Here is a 6,422-nt window from a genome sequence, read left to right as displayed (position 1 = left end):
TTGAGGACGAAGAAGAGAAATGATCGAGACGATGATCCCAATGCATCGAAAGGTGCAGGTGGTGAGTTGCCAAGAACTGAACAAACTCTTGGGACTTCCACATCTCAGGGGGAGTCAACTGGTGCAACAAGTGGATCAGGGGGTGATGATGTGGTGGTAGTGGATGATGAGGAGATGTTGGATGACGATATTGTAGGTGACGACGATGTGTTACCGGTTGAAGAGATTGAGAAGATAGGAGCCGAGATTGTGATTGACAGTGAAATTGAAGAGGGAGAGATTGTGGAGGATAATGTAGAACATGAAATTCCAGATGTTGATAAGTCAAATGTGGGTCAAGATATGGGAAGTGATGAGACTTAATGGGAAGAGCAGCCGAGATGGAAAGAAGGCTACGCTCAATGGTTCGTAAAGACAAAGAAGCCTGCAGTTCCAACTATGTTTAAAAAGAGTTATAATATCAAAGGGTATGCTGGATCGAAGAAGGGGATTATATGCTGGTTGTATGATGAGCAGTTGAGGCTATTTGTGATTAAACGTTACGATGGGATTCAGTACTTCAAGAGGTTGCTGAGATTGTTGAATACTTTGCCTGAGTGTGAGGTGAAGGATTTGGCCAAGTTGGGGTTGATAAACAGGAGTGATGATAATATGGCTAGGATTATTGGGAAGATCGTGTGGAAAGAAGGTATAAAAGAGAAAAAGTTCGAGTTGTTAAAGCCGCAGAAAGGGAAGCTTGTTGAAGATAAAGACAGAGGAATGAGAGCTGATGGCAAACCTTGGATGGTAATGAAGTATAAGCCTATCCGGTGTTTAAAAGAAGTGCCGATGAAACAAATGCCCAAGGATGTCTTAAAGAATCTGAAATGGTGGTATGTCGATAGTCAAACAGCTGAAGCGGTTATGGAGGATGAAGATGAACAAGAGGTGCTGAGAGTGTATGATCCTATGCACTTGGTAAATTTGTCTCAAGCTGACTTGCAGGTGCTAGACGAGAAAAAGATATTCTATATTCCTGCATGGAAAGATGAAGCCAAGAAATATCAGAGAGTAGTTTCCGTTTGTGTCAGAGAAGGCGTTCATGCTTGAAGACGAGTGACTCGAGATTTTTGGGATTACAAGACAAGTGATTGAAGATAGAGATATGAAGCTACTGCCAAGGGGGAGTCTGTTGGTGCATTATGTCAGTAGTTCAATATCTACTGTCTGTAATCGTGTTAGTTTGTTTTGTTTTGGTTTGTATAGGTTGTCTCACAAGTTCGCCTAATATAAGCGAACTTGTGGACAAGCGAAGTTATTGACAACTTCGCCTAGTCTGTTAGGCGAAGTTGTCAAAGGCTTTATATGCCTTGGCTACGGCTTGTTTTAGATATTGATTCCAGAACGTGTAATTGTGATTGTTTTGTCACGTGTTGAAAGGTTGCAATACAACGTGTCTTTTGGGTATTGTAACGTGTGTTCGTGTTCGGTATTAACGTAGTTTACTCTTACGCTCGTATCGTCTTACGTAGGGATTCCGCACCTACGTAGTACGAGATACTTCCGTGTAGATCCGGCTGGGAACCTACACTCGGGCTCGGGCAAAGTGCGATGGGCGTTTTGATGGCGCACCTTGCACTTCGCACGCTCGCGTTGCCGCTTAAGGTCCGCCTTAGTATTTTTGTCAAAAATTAAGATTTTTAGTAATCCTTCCATCGTGATACGCGACGGATTTAGATTAGCCTCATCGCGTAGCATGATGACGTGTAACATTATCTAGAAATATTGTTGCGTAGCGATACGCGATGAGCTGATATAGCTACACATCGTGTATCGCGACGTGGAGGTTACACAGACGGGACACATAGCCTGCCACGTGGCGTGCCACGTAGCAGGTCTAGGGCTGATTAGGAAAAGCTATAAGATTCTTCGCGATACGCGACGTCCTTTGCCTATGGCCATCGCGTATCGCGACGGGCTTCAGAATCAGCTATAAATAGGTTGAACTTGAAACACTTCTCCTCGCACCAAAATCTTGTTTCGCTCTAAATTTTCACACACATATATTAAATATTAAGAGTATAGTATAATACCCGAGTTATCGTAGCGATATCCTATCCGATCGAAAGAAACTTAAATGTGAATCCAAAAGCTCTGCCTGTTAAGGTAAGACATTGTGACATCGTGTATAGTTTCTACTCTCGTGATTATCATTATGATTATTGGTTTTATACTAATCTAGACATACTACATTGTGTTTATCCTAGGTGCTTAATACCAAGAGGCGTTTTCTTTAATTGTAAACTTGCAAGTTGAGAAATTCGACTTTTTGTACAACTCACATTTGCGTGAGACAACTATTTTCCCAACACTGTCATGATAATTTCAAAACCTATAAAACTCATGACAGATAGTTTAAATGATTTCAAATATTTTTTTAAAGTATTTTTAATACATTACAGTGATTAAGTCTCTGTAAACTTACGGGATGGTTACTATTGGTATTGTGGGGTTTTGTATACAAGGCTTGCCTACTAGGCTATTACACGTTACTTATTGGACAAGTGTTAGCCAATAAGTAATATGACCACAGTCATAGATACGGTCGAGTGACAAGTACCTTTCGGTAATTTGTAAGCAGACAGATGTAAAAACATCTTAATGCTGTAACTGTAAAATGTGTCATTTTCAAACGAATGTACTCACCAGTATTTCTTGCTGATCAAATATTTTAAACATGTTTGAGGTGACTTGTTAGAGACAAAGGAATGATGCCTGCGGGTTTCCAGCTTAAATAAATGGCTTGTCACAAGAATAAAGAAACGTGTTTTGTAAATTAGGGTTTATCCCTATAAAAGTTATGTTTGTATCAAAATGGATTAAACTCCCGGTTTATTATAATAACAATCATAGTGTTTTTATAACTCTGATCATTTTTCCTAACTACGGTTCTGATGAAGTATTCCGCTGCAAAATAATTTAATAAACACCGATACCACCAATCAATGTTCACGACTTCCCTCCTAAGGTATAGGGGTCGGGGGCTGTGACAGCTGAAGTGGTATCAGAGCCACTGGTTTAAGCAACATGAGTATTTTAATAATATATAATCTTAAAATTAAGAGTTAGGAAATACATGCATAAACTTATGTGTTAACTATACATATAAGATTCTAACCACATGTGAAATAAATACTATTTTCTTTTGGAGTTCTTTGTTTTATTATTTTTGATTAACAGTATGAGTGAGCTAGTTGAAGCTTTCGGAAACATATCCGTTAACACCACGGATATGGAAGAATGAGAATCTAGTCAACAACAACCTGAACCCATGATCTTTCAAGAACAACTTGTAGAAAAACAAAAGCCCAAAAGAAGAAGAAGGCTCAAAGATTGGCAACGAGGATTGAGAAAATATAAGAAAGGAAGAACCACACAACCACCACCACAAACTGAACAACCAACTCAACCACAAGCAATTGAACCACAACAAACTTTACCACAACTCCCATCAGCAATACCAATGCAGGAGCATCTAAGTAGATGCCTAGATGAGTGCAGAATTTTTCAACCAACATTCAATGATATAGGTGCAGCAAACTCCAACAACCTGAACTTGCCATTTCAAAACCCGAATAACACACTTCCTTCTGATGATATTATCAGCCAGGCTCAACTTGAGGAATGGTGGACAAATGACTGGCAATATCAAACAATGATGAACAACCCGTATGCGCCGTTCCAGGCAGAAACCTCAAATTACCCCAATATGACACCAGAAATGACAGCTGAACTCCGTCATTATGGATAAGAATTGATAGATACCGGGAGTAGACTGAGAAATATGGGGGAGAACCTGACCAGGAAATACTATGACAGAGAACCTTACATATAACCCATATATATAATATTTATATGTTCATTATCGTAATTTCTTTGGTGTAAAAAAAGAGTGTATGTATATAAGAAAAGTGTGTAGTGACGCATATATATATATATATATATATATATATATATATATATATATATATATATATATATATATATATATATATATAAAGAGTCAATGTTGCAAAGATCGACGATTTTAACATATTATGTGCCTATATGTTATTTATGATTATGTGTTATTAATATCTTGCTTACCTTATTATTTGATTATGATATTAATAATTCCTTTCTTATATGTAATTCATATGTCGAATGAGCACAATCATGAAAACGAGCATAGTCATGAAAATTCCAATCAAGAAAATCGTCTGAATATGAATTCTCTTGAGAATATGATAGCTCAGAAAATCACTGAAGCAATTCCTTTAATTGCTGGTGCTATTAAGCAACCCGTTTATGTAATTAGGCACAAGACTAAGAGTAATAAACGAAAATCTAACACTGAGGCTAGTAATAGTGTGAATGGAGGAAATAGAAACCCATTACCCAAAAAGTCCAAAGTTCATGGTTGTACTTACAAAGATTTATTGGCATGTAAACAAACCGAATTCTCTGGAAAAGAAGGACCTATTTCAGCACTGCGCTGGTTAGAAAAGATAGAAGCTATTATAAGAATCAGTAGATGTGCTGAAGAAGATAAAATATTATATGCTTCTAACATCTTCATTAATGAAGCAATGGAATGGTGGAACACAGTCCTCCAGTCAAAGGGAAGTCACATAGTTTATACTATGATCTGGGAAGAGTTTAAAGAAATAGTAGAAAGGAAATTTTGTCCTCCTCATGAAAGAGAAAAGATTGCTACTATGTTCTTAAACCACAAGATGGAAGGTGTGAAGTGTCGTGAGTATACGACAAAATTCTTCGCATATGTGAGAATGGTACCGGCTTTGGCCTCGCCAAAATCAATGCTAATTTCTCGTTATATTTGGGGATTAGTAAGTGAAATCCGTGATTTGGTAAAGTCAGCTAGACCTCAGACTATTGAGGAAACGGTTGAGCTAGTCAATACCATGACAGACGGATTAATCCAAACTCAGGTAGAAAACAAAAAGAAAGATTTAGCCCAGAAGATTACCCAATAATTTCAGAAGAAAGGAACATGGCAATCCTATGCTCATCCTTTCTGTAGAACTTGCAGAAAGAGGCATTCAGGGAGATGCGTTTTTAAGAAAACTAAGTATTGCAATTATTCCAAAATGGCTGGACATACGGATGAAGAATGTAGAAGCAAGGAAAGTCGTGTTTGCTACAACTACGGAGAACCTGGACACATCCATCCAGAATGTCCAAAGCTGATAAAGGTGCCTGACAACAAAGCAAAGAACATAGATGGACTTAAGAAGAATGCACGGGATTTTCAGCTTACTGCACAAGAAGCAGCAATGATTCCGGACGTCATTGCGGGTACGTTTCTTATTAATAACGTTTACGCTAAAGTATTGTTTGATTCCGGAGCAAACCAAATTTTTATAAACACGAAGTTTTGCCAAGCCTTAAATCAACCATTAACCAAACTCCATCAAGTCTGCACGGTAGAAATGGCCAATGGAAATTTCATTCATATTCATGAAGTGTTTCAAGAAGAAAACATAAATTTACTAGGCCACAAGTTTAAAGCAAATTTACTCCCAATGAATCTGGGTGGATTCGATGTCGTATTAGGAATGGACTGGTTAGCAGCCAATCATGCTCGCATCCCTTGTAATACAAATTCTGTTGAAATTCGCTTGCCAACAGGAGAAATTATTACAATTCAAGGAGATAAGATGCTCAAACCTAGAAAGTTCATATCATTAATGAAAGCGACAAGCTATCTAAGGACACATGGCGTAGTATATATGATTTCTGTAATCATTAGCGCCAAAGAAAAAGAGCTAAAAGAAATTCCGGTAGTATCGGAATATCATGATGTCTTTCCAGAAGATTTACATGGACAACCGCTTGATCATGAAGTTGAATTTAGAATCCATATAATACCAGGAATAGCACCAGTTGCTAAAGCACCATATCGATTAGCGCCAACAGAGATGTCAGAATTAAAGAAACAATTAGATAAATTGCTAGAAAAAGGTTTCATACGACCTAGCTCATCACCCTGGGGAGCACCAGTACTGTTTGTCAAAAAGAAAGATGAGTTGATGCGTATGTGTATCGATTATAGAGAATTGAAGAAAGTCACAATTAAGAATCGGTATCCTTTACCGAGAATTGACTATTTATTCGATCAACTCCAAGGAGCTCAATATTTTTCTAAAATCGATTTCGCTCAGGATACCATCAATTAAAAGTGGAAGAAGAAGATGTTCCTAAAACAACTTTTAGGACAAGATATGGTCATTATGAGTTTACAGTCATGCCATTTGGTTTAACTAATGCACCAGCTGCATTCATGGATATGCTGAACCAAATATGTAAACCATATTTGGATAAATTTGTAATCGTTTTTATAGACGATATACTTATTTATTCCAAAACCAGTGAAGATCATG

This window comes from Bidens hawaiensis, unplaced genomic scaffold (genome assembly GCF_021521415.1).
Source record: "Bidens hawaiensis isolate Kalapana, Puna unplaced genomic scaffold, B.hawaiensis_p1.1 tig00028260_1, whole genome shotgun sequence".
Classification (NCBI taxonomy): domain Eukaryota; kingdom Viridiplantae; phylum Streptophyta; class Magnoliopsida; order Asterales; family Asteraceae; genus Bidens; species Bidens hawaiensis.
The sequence above is the reverse complement of the archived record's forward strand: the minus strand, read 5'-3'. Positions refer to the sequence as shown.